Source organism: Urocitellus parryii, chromosome 2, assembly GCF_045843805.1.
Source record: "Urocitellus parryii isolate mUroPar1 chromosome 2, mUroPar1.hap1, whole genome shotgun sequence".
Lineage (NCBI taxonomy): Eukaryota > Metazoa > Chordata > Mammalia > Rodentia > Sciuridae > Urocitellus > Urocitellus parryii.
In genome coordinates this window covers 24,768,659-24,780,338 of record NC_135532.1, presented here as the reverse complement: position 1 = coordinate 24,780,338, position 11,680 = coordinate 24,768,659, and positions in this window count along the sequence as shown.

Sequence of the window (11,680 nt, the reverse complement as noted above, 5' to 3'; positions counted from 1 at the left end):
AGAGTATACTCTGTTATTTTAAATGTGTTTATTATTAGGAACATTGAATATAAAAATGCAGATGTTTGGACTCTGGCAACCAAAAGTGAATATGGCCTTCATCAACAGTCACTGGGATGGGGTGACAGCACTGCACCCCCTTTGGGCACAGCAAGTGTCTCTGGGTTGCCTCCTCATCCTGAAGTTACTCCCAGCCTGGTTCCTACAGACAGGCTCTGCCCCAGTCCATCAGCAGGGCCACACCTTTTCAAGCCTAAAAATATTCTGTTTTTTTTTTTTTTATCTCATGCCCCTTTCCAGCCACTGCCTCTGTCTCTCTCTTCCTCTCTTTCCTCTCCCATTTACTCCTCAAAACCCTGAACTCTGTCTTTCTCCTTCTCCATTGCACTGAAACCACTCTGTCAAAGGCCAGTGGCCATACACTGCCAAGTCACAGGGACACGTGCAACGGACTCTGATTCTCTGTGCCCACTGGATGATCTCAAACACTGCATCCTTGGGCTTCTCTAGGACCATGCTGAGTCCTGTCCCACTTTGCCTCTTTCTATGCAGGGTTCCCTTTTGCCCCATGGCAAGAGGGGAGATATACTTGTGGCTTGCTACTACCCACTAACAAGTCCAAATATGGTGGATTGGTCAAAGGCTCACAGACAGTCCAATAGACCCTGGTTCTGAGTTCCCAACTGTGTCACTTATATGACACACTCACTAGGATTCAGGGCCAGTTATCCAACTTGGCCCCTAATTTTTTTTATTTAAAAAAAAATGGGGACAATAATTTCCACTCCAAAATAATGCAAGAATATGTGAGAATGTACACAGAGCTCTAGACTAGAGCATCATTGTCTGGTAAAACTTTCTGAGAAAATGGCAATATTCCACACATGGGCTGGTCAATATGGAAGGTACTAGGTACCCGTGGCCAAGGAACACTGGCAATGGGTCTTGTATGACTAAGTTAAATTTTTAATTTTATGTAATATTTATTAATTTAAGTTGGCTTAATTACACGGGGCCAGTGGCTCCATGCTGGTAGCACAGCTCTGGAGTGATAAACACTAAAGAAGCATCAGCAAACACAGCTACTACTCTCATAGTCACTATTAACAGAGGGAATAAAAATAGCCAACCTCTCCAGCCCAAATGTCCCACCTGAGCCTCAGGCTCTGCAGAAACAGAAGAAACCTGGTCCTGTTAGAGGATCTTATGCTCAGGAAAGTGACTAAAATTCATAAAGAACATAATAAACATTCAGCAATTGTTTTGTCCCAACAATTTGCATCTGGTGAGGAGGCAGACATGGATTCATGGTTTCCAGGACACGGGGGAATGAAACTTCACTACCCTCAAGTAGAGATGCCCCACTGCTTGGTTCTCTAGAATCTGATTACAGAATTGCACAGGGTTAGTGGCTCCACACTGGACAGCACAGCTCTGGAGTAATAAACACTAAAGAAGCATCAGCACCTGCTCCCGCCTGGAGCCTGTACTAGAACTCTCTGCTACTGGTAAATTCTTTCATCTGTGTTTTAATTAGCACCTTTCTGTGAATCACCATCACTGTGACCAAGCCTGATCCAAATGACCCCAGATACCTCCTCATGGATCCCCACCACCTTCCAAAGCCCCAGATGAAGCTTGTCATTTTTGTCCCCTCTCCCAGAGTTCACTTCCCTCTGTATTCCACCCTCTCAATTGGCCACGCCTGAGTCAGTCTAGACGGCTTCCAAGCACTAAATCCAACTGCACAGACTCAAATTACGTCACATGCTGTTGGAGGAAACCTTGGAGATTATCTTCTCCCATTTTCTGATTCTAGAAATTAAGAAACCAAAATGAGATCAATAAAGGTAAATTCATTAGGGTTCCCTGGAGTGACAGAATCAATAGGGTATGGTGTGTGTGTGTGTGTGTGTGTGTGTGTGTGTGTGTGTTTGTGTGTATGTGTCTATGTGTGTGTGTGTATGTGTGTGTATTGTGTGTGTGTGTGTTTGCATGTGTGAAAGTATGAAGAGAAAGGAAAATACTGATTTTAAGGAATTGTCTCACACAATTATGGAGGTTGGGAGATTTAAAATCTCCAGGGTAGGCCAATAGACTGGAGAGAGAGGAAGAGCCAATATTGCAGCTCAAGTCCAAAGGCCATCTGCTGGCAGAATTGCTTCTTGCTGGGGGAGGAAGGATGTCAATCTTTTCTTCTATTCAGACCCTCAGCTGACAGCATGAAGCCTACCCACCTTATGGAAGACAATCTGCTTTACTCAAAGTCCACCAACTTGAAAGTTAATCTTATCCAAAAATGCCCTCACAGAAACATCCAGAATCCTGTTTGACCAGATAACTGGGCACTGTGGCCCAGCCAAAGTTGACACATAAAATTAGCCATTGCCAAGTTGAGGTGGCTTGACCAAAGGCACTGAAATAAAGCCAGGGGAAAAAAAACTAAGATAAGCTTTTTAAAAATACGAGAACATAATTTCCTTCATAGCTTAAAGTCTATTAAAACATAGAAAAAATTTTGATAAAAAGCATCTAAACTTGGTATAGTAAGTTCTAAAAAATAATAAGCTCTACTTATTATTAACATCTGTAATTATAATAACAATATAACACAAAGTCCATATTTATTGAGTAAGGAACATACTCTGTGCTTACAGCTTTCACAGTATCACTGCAAACTGCAAACCTACAGCATTGTTGTAAATTTTTGCAACCACTGTGTGTTCTATTTTCAAGTTAGCATGCATATATCCAGATTCAAAGATGTATTTCAATTGGGATGATTTATTTTTGTTTCTAAAACTAAAACCATAACATTAAGTGCTGACACCTAAATGCCCATATATACGTCTGAACATTTAAACTACTGCCCCCTTAGGTTCCTGGCAACAAAATTAACGTTAAAAGGTTGATATGCATCACCTCTTTGGAATCTTTTTCCAATCCAGGACATTTATCAGACATTTCCAAAGTAAACCAAAGATGTACATTTGCTAATCTGAGTTTATGCCATTATTTCAGACAACACAGTCACTACCAAAGTCCACAACCCCTTATCCAAAATCTTAAATACCAAGAAGATCTAAAAACAGAAAGCTTTCATACCTCATTTAATAGCAAAACATAACCTAAACCCAAATAAAGCTATTTATACTCTATTTTGAAATCCCACTTAGCACAAATGTTCATGTTTCACTTCAGAAATATTCATGTATGCAATGCAAGATGCTGTCCCAGACCCCATTAGGAATGTCATGTTGTATATGATACAGGCATAAGCTAAAAATGTGAAGAAGTGAAAATTCCTGCACATACTTGGCCCTAAGATCTACATAGACCCCATTTTTATGAGGCCCCCAAGGTTCAAAATGAACCCAAATATAGCCCCATCAGATGTCAAAGCCAGTGCAGGGATTCCTGACCACTGGGCCCTATCCAGTCACACTTCCACACGCAGTTACAGAGTGGGCTGCCGGCCATCAGGTACCACTGGAAACCAAGAACTCTGTTTTGAGGACACTGGAAGGTACGTGATCTGTTCAAACATACGTGATCTCATCAGAACCAGATGCAGAAGTCTCATGCAGCCCCTTTTCATTGATTCTAGGAAGAAACCAAAAATTTCTCCCAAAAGAAATAAAAGAGGGAAGGAAGGAGGGAAAGACAAATTTGGAGTTTTTCATTTCCCCCAAAAGATTCTCAACTACAAGAGATTTAAAAAACTACTGAAAATTCAGCATTCCACATCTTTCCATCCCTCCTACCTAAGTGGAATGAAGAGAATTCACCAAAGCTCATATGATTACTCAGCAATCATCATTATTTCAAGTACATCAAGTAGCAGAAATAGCCAAGGATGACCACAAGCCTTCGACCCAGGCAGCAATGAAAAGGGAAGGTCGAATGGCTGTCAAGTCTACTGAGATGTGGCCGGAAATTGGTAGAAAAACACCAGGAGCCAGAGGAGCCTAAAAATGAAGAGGAGAACCCAGAGCAAAGCCAGAACCCAAACACAGGCTCAGTTTAGGAGTGTTGTACGGTTCCTAGGGCGAACTTGCACCTGCTGCCCTTCCTACTGTGAGCTGGAATCAAAGAAAAGAAAGGTGTTCAGTAGCAGTGATAAGACACACTTTGAGTTTTAGTAGTTGTTAAGCTAGTACCTTAGCTTTCATTCACAGATACCAGTGGGCTCTTCCCTTCTTTATCCATTTCCTTTCATTGGAAGTGCTTTAAAACAATAAGTAGTGGCCTAGGAACTGGCTGAGATAGAGGGGCTTTGCTTAGAGCCCTCGACTTCAGCCTGTCTCAGAATCACCTGGAGGATGTCATGCAGATTGCTTGGCCCTGTTCCCAGAGTTTCTGATTTCAAAGGCCTGGGCTTGGGCCCAAGAATCTGCATTTCTAACAAGTTCCCAGGTGGTGCTGCTGACCTAGAAAAGTGCTGGTCAATTGAAAGACAATGTGAGCCAAACATGCAATTTAAAATTATCCAATGGCCACTTTACAAAAGTAAAATCTGATAAGTGAGATTAATTTTAACAATGCACTTTACAGAGTCCCCCAGATGTTATAATGTCAACATGTTAACAATATCACATTATTAATGGGAGATTTCATGTTCTTTTTGTCAGATGAAGGCCTCAAACTCAAGCGTGCATTCTGCGTTACAGCACATCTCAATTTGGATGAGCCAAGTTGAAAGTGTTCAACAGCCACACGGGGCTTCAGACTGCTGTACCAGACAGCCTAGGGACGGAAGATGGTCACTGTGTGAGAACTAGAATGCACACAGGAGGCTAATCGGCATAAGTCTGAGTGACAGTACCTGATATAGAGCAGTTAGGCCTCTCTAAGGGATGGGAAGGTGGAACTGCCAGGAATTCTGTGTAAGGGATCAGAGGACTTTTGAGGACAAGAAAGCAAATAGCAAATATTCACCTGAGCAATTAACGGCATCCTCTGTCACAGTCGAGATTGATTTCCTGCTTAAGAATGAATTTCCTATCTCCACAAAGAAAGGAAAAAGAATCCTTTGGTCATGTCAGAAAGGCCACAGCCCTGGGAAGTACCCCTCTGACTTCTGCACTCTGTCCATACAGAACAGAACCAGACGCATTCACACCCCCGTTAGCCCTGGGGTGACACATTGGTTGGCCAGGCTAGCCCTGGGCCTGCGACCTTGGCACCTCCAAGATCCATAATACAGGCCAGACCAATCCTCACGGTGCCAGTTTCTGAGGCAGCAGGGCCACTGATGACAGCTAGAAAAAATGCAAGTGACACAGTGGTCATCAGGCAAGAGGCCCATTGGCAAATGCCCCTCAGGTCACAGTGACCTTGCCCATACAAGAACAGCAGATGCCTGCCATTGTGCCCAAAGCTCAAAGGAAATAATACTCCTGGCTTTAGTTTTCATCCATCTCTTTATTCATGTTTTATTAAGATATCATCTACATACAATAAAATGCAATCTTTTTGATGTACAATTCTGTGAGTTTTGACACACAGTCATGTAACAACACCAGAATTAAATTATAGAAGAGTTCCATTGCCCTCCTGATTCTTTCTAGTCAGCCCTCCGTAAATCTCGACTCCCTGGAAATTCTTGATCTATGTTTCCATAGTTTGGATTTTCTAGAATATTATTGAAATAGAAGCATACAATATGTAGTGTCTTCATACTGTATTCTTTGGTTTTGCATAATTTGCAACTTACCCATAGAGGTTCATGTAAGTCCCTACTATTTTAAGTTTCTCAAATTGTGACGAATTATACATAATATAGAATTGACCAACTTAACTATGTGGAAGTGGCATTAAGTAACAGTGGCATCAAACACATTCTCATTGTGAACATTACTTCTGGCTCTATTCTTAGAGACTAACCTCATCCAAGTATTAATTTTTAACTTTAATTCCACTCCAGGTCCCTCGAGAAAAATCTGAAACTCTGATAGCACATCCTGTTGGGAAAAGATATGAATGAATCGAGGCACATCTTAGAATGCCCAGTAAAGTCCAAGCTCCAGTCTGTGGTCCTAGAGTGATTAAGAGAGCAACTTTTCATTCTCAGAAGCATCTTGATTTGAATGTTTTTTTTTTTTTTTTAAGTATATGACTGCATCTGCCACAGGGAAAAAGTTTCTCTGAAGCAGTCCTGTGGGAAAGAGAAAATTCTAAGTCTCCATGGGAAGGAAGGTATTTGACAATGCATACATACCTGATACTCACTTCTAAGATTTTTATCTGCACATGCCTATAAAATATCACCGCACCAGAAGCAATACAAAAACAAGAACAATATCAGAAGCAATCCAAGCAGCCATCTATAGAAAGCTGGTTACAGAAACTGTGGTCTATCCACAACCCAAAAAAGAATGAAGCTCCCTATTGTTCTGATATGGAAAGAGCTATAGAATATTCCTTCAAGTGAGTAAAACAAAGAACAAGATACAGAGTATACTATTTCTTTTATGTAAGAAAGGCAGATGGTGAGAGGAGCAATGTATAAAGAAACTCCCCCAAAGAATTAGTGTATCTAGCTATGGATGAAGGGCTGGGTGGTCTAGAAGTGGGGTAGGGAACAATAAACTGTCTTTAGATATATTTTCTAATATCTTTAAAATTTTTAACAGTGTTTATAAAGTAAAAAGAAAAAATAGACTGAAATATTCCTTGCAAAAAGAACTTCCAAATTTAATGGTATGAATTTTTTGTTATAATCAAATTATTTCAATATTCAGATAATCAATACATTTGCCCTTTTAGCACTTAAATATACTCAATACCCCTCAAATATCTGAAAACTTCTTTTTAAAATTAATTCATTTTTTGATTCTTTCTTTTCAAAATTCATCATATAGTTTGGCTGAGCGTGAGAAAGTTCCTTCTAACCATGTGCCACAAATCTAAACACACACACACAAAATGAATGACTCCAAATTCTCTGCAGGAACCCATGCTCATTTCTTTTGAGGGAACAATGTGCACTGAAAACAAGAATCGTTTTAAAGTAAAGGAAAAAAATTGCTCCAAACTTAAAAACACTGTTTTAATATTGTTTCAATTTGTACATTAAATGGCAGCTTAAAAACAATGTCAAGCATTTTCTAAGCTCTTACTTTTCTTTATTTTTTCAATTTTAAATCTGGGAATCACATTAGAACTAATAGGGCTGACCCTGAGATAGCCCCCCCCCAAAAAACCTAAACTGATATTGACTCCATGTTTTACCATTAAACTATTTAACTTCAAGTTTGCATTTTTAAATTGTGGTCCTTAAGATAATCTCTAAATTTCTAAACATTTCTTTATTTCTTTCTTTTTCTTTTTGCAAAAAATAAAAAAATAAAAAAGGATTGTTTTTAGCTGAGAAGAGACAATATACCTTAAAGTGTATTGTTTAGTTTCACAATGTTATTCTTTAAAATGGGAAGGACCTGATCATGGTTTTCAGGATGCTAAGGCTCTATTGACTTTCAATAACAACACCTGTTTATATAATAATGATTTTTTTAAAGAATAGGAAAGCACTAATTAGGTGGCTTTCTCGTTAAATTTATAAGCATAAATAAAAGTCACAGCAACTTGGTCATGGAAACCACTGCTCTCAATGCAGAGCACCTGACAAAGAGGTTTGAGTCCCCAGCTATGGTTGGTCACACCACCTGCCTCAAACAAGTCTCTCTTCATTAAACTTTCCTTCAACCCTCAGCTTCTTAACAAAACCACGTGGAATCTAGAAGTCGTCCTAAAATGTTCACCAGTGCTCCTTGGAGAGCCCAGGCCCAGAGATCACAAATGCCTTTGAGGAATAGCAGAAGGAGAGACTTGCCACACTGCTCTGAGACCAAAGCATAGGCGGTTCACTCTGGAAAGGTCATACTGAGTCAAATGAGGTGAAAGGTTCCAGGAAAGGAGCCACACTGGCTGGCTGTCGGCAAGTGATTGTGGCCATCAGAACCCAGCAGCTTTGATAGCATCCCCGGTAAGGACCTAGGCAGATGGTGCAGACTCCACTGATCAGTCACAAGAAGGGGAGTCATAAGGCCAGAGAGCCCTGGATGGAGCCCATGAGGTCCCTGAGACCTAGAGACATGCTGTCAGCTTTTAACAAAAGAAAATTATCATGAGGAATTACACTTCACAGGATGTGTGTACCTGTAATACATTGGAGTTTCTATTTTAAAACACACTGTAAACCATCATATCCCAGTAATTTCTAAGAGATGTAAGAGATCACTATCTTGGTCAAGTTCCCCAAGGAGAAAGGTGTGTCTGTTGGGCAGATAAAATGCTGTAAGAATTCACACTAAATTCCTTTTCCTCTTCCCATGTGACACTGTGACACATATAAAGCCAGCTATATGATTTCTACATTTTAAGGAGGAAACAAATGCATAAATGTTGCCCCCTTCCCATTCTCCTCCTATAAAGGACTTTAAGCTCTTTGTTCTGTGTTGTTTAATCTAGTAGTCAGAGTGTGCATTTCTGAGGCTGGGTCTTTAGATACTCTATTCTGTTCACTAATCAGCATTATATCTACAAAGTGAAAAGTCAGGATTCAATCTATTTAATCCTTGTCAAAATTGTTGGGTGAGACCAGAAACATTCTGAAATTTGAAAATCTTCAAACTGTGGGGAAATTTTCACCAGTAGGTATCTTTGACATTTGCCTATTTCACTTAACTTGCTATGGTCTTAATACGCTCTAATGAATGTCAAGGCTGAATTTAAAAAAAAAAAAAAAACAGTTGAAATGCACATGTGGCAATAAAATGTAATAGAAAAAATATAGTTTTTTTTTTAATTTGGCAGAGAAATTCTTTCAAGGACCAATGCAACTGCACTTTGTGCAAGATTGTGATTTGGAAGTCATTTTTCCATCTTCAAGACCATTGCTGGGTTATGAATCTCTTGCAGAAGGCTGTGATAGTCTAGGAAAGAGATAGCAACTATATTACATCTAGAGAAAAAACGTGATACTGAGAAATATTAGGTTTCATAATTGGTATTTTTAAGCCCAAAACATTAAACAGGCAAAGTTGATATTTTTTAAGTTAATAAGGTTTCAATTTCCCATTTAAAAAATAATAAACCCTAAACTCCACCAGCTCAAAAAGAAAAAATTGATTAGTATACACTGGTCTTTTAAGTTATCTTTTTGTTTCTCTTTCTGCACCCAAGAAAGGAATTTTTTTAAATTTTTTATTTTGGTTGCAATAAAGGCTTTTATCCTCACTGATAACATAACAAAATAACGTTGTGATGATTCATGTACATGTGAAGCTATAACAGTATACAAATGTCTTTTACAAAATTCTGTTCAGTCAAATAACTGCATAATAGAAAGCAAATAAAGAAACCAATTACCACATAACCTATATTTTACAAGATTTAGAAGTAAGTTGCTGGGAACTAAGAAAATATTATCCTATTAAATAAGTAGATACACATGCATACACACACACACACACACACACACACACACACAGTTTAAGTTTCTAGGTTAATTTCCCCAACTAAATTGAATCTATCAACAATGAATTATAATAATTGCTGAGCTCTGGTCATTAAGATTTCCTTTCCCTCTTCTCAGAAGGCTGTTAGCCTTGGACAAAATGTCTACCAAGCTTCTTGTCTAGCACGCTTCCTCTGCTCTAAAAGTCCGTCTCCCAGCTCTTCACTCCCAGAATTATTCTATTCAAAGAATAGAATGTGTGATCTATTCAAAGACACTTGCATCTTTAAAAAGTTGACTATTAACCCAAAGGATGGTGTAGAATTCCAGGAAATGTGAACAATAAGCATGGAAACACCTAAGCCACCAATACCAACATATTTTGCACCCAGAACCTCTACAGCAGCCAGTCAGCCCTGCCCTAGGTCTGCCCAGGGTCATCTCTTCCAGCTAGCACTGCTTTTTGCAGATGCTCCCCTCCTGCACTGTGGAATCACAGACTAGCTATAAGAACATCAGGGTGGTAGCCCCATGGGACAAAGGCAGAACCCCAGGAAGGATGGGGCCAGGCAAGAGGTAAGTGCAGCCAGTACCTAAATGGAAAGTTGGGGGATGGATTGGTGGCTCTGTCACTGTAGCTGAAAGAACAGATCTGGTGGCTGTCTTCTGTCCTATTCCTGTTAAAATTCTCTGCCAAGTTAAAGAACCGCATATATTTTTTCTATCACGTCTTTCTTTTTGACTAAGCTAAAATTCCTATTCTCCAGATTGGTCTAAATAAAAGCCGGTTGAGTTGAAATATTTTACAACACCGGGTGGCTTCAAGTGAAAAAGATACATGATAATGGGATTCATTGATCAAAACCACTTAAATCTACTATGACAAAAGTAAGTAAAGCTGACTCATCATCCCCTCTCCCCTCCTCCACCCACAGACAACCGGATATACCTGTTCCCTCACCTGCATTTGTAAACCTGAGGTTATGTGTAACTCAACTTCTCTTCCTCAGTCCTCCCACCAAATCCAGAGCAATGTGTTTTTAAGAGTACATCATATATGTCCATGGACAAAGTTCAAAGGGGAAAGTACACGTAATAAAATCCAAGTCCCCCCCACACCTTCCCTCCTCCTAACTACCTGTATTTCACAAAGGCAACCCATACATCCTTCCAGAATTAGCCCACGCATATTTCTTTATCATCAGGATTAGCAAAACATGCAGATTATTTTGTACCTACCTACCCAAGCCACTTCCAATATCTTGGAAGTTTGTCCATTCTGGTCCACATAAAACCACCTTATTACTACTAACAGCTAACCACATGCCCTTGTATGTGTGTAATATCACTTGATTATTCCCTCACAGTAGTCAAATAGATACTTACGTTGCTCTTGTGCTACAAAAATGTCCTGCTTACTCTAACTTCTAAATGTTCTCATCCAGGAGTTTTTAGTCCCCAAACCCAGTCTCACCACCATCCCCTCCAGCTTCTTAGCTTTGCTTCTCTTTCTCTTTCTGTGCCTACTCTCATACCTATTCTCTCTTCTTCTTCTTTTTCTTTTCTTTTTTTTTGAAACAGGGTGTTGCTAAGTTACCCAGGCTGTCCTCTAACTCCTGATCTTCCTGCCTCAGTCTCCCAGATAGCTGGGCTCACAGGCATGCACCTGCAGTCCTGGCTGCACATCGGCTCTCTCCTATCTCTTGCTATTTCCACCGACTTTATTCGGTGCCTCAGGATCCTTCTCCTAGACTATCACAGTAGGCTTGCAACTGACCTCCTTTGTTTCTTGTCCTCCCTCTCATCCATCCCCCAAAATGCACCCAAATGCATCTTTCCACATCTGTCTCCAGCTTAAAATCCTTCAGCAGCTGCCCTTCACACTCGATGAAGGCCAGGCTCACTGGCACCCTCCACATGCTCCCCACAGGGTGCCCCTCAATGTCATCATGCTGATTGAGTAATATCAGACTGTGGTCCTCAGGCAACATCAGGCCTCCTACTTCTCTTCCTGTGCTCCAACCAGGCCCTCCTCCTGGAACATGCCAAGGTCCCGTTTCATCTAACTCTTTACCCAGGCTTCCAGACAGCTAGGCCACCACCCAGGAGGTCATCTTTGACCCTTCGAACAAGCCCAGGCTTCCCCAGCTGCCAGTGCCTGCTTCGGCCTCCCCTGGGGTGACAACACAGTATAATCTCCTTTCCCTTCACCTGAGCTCC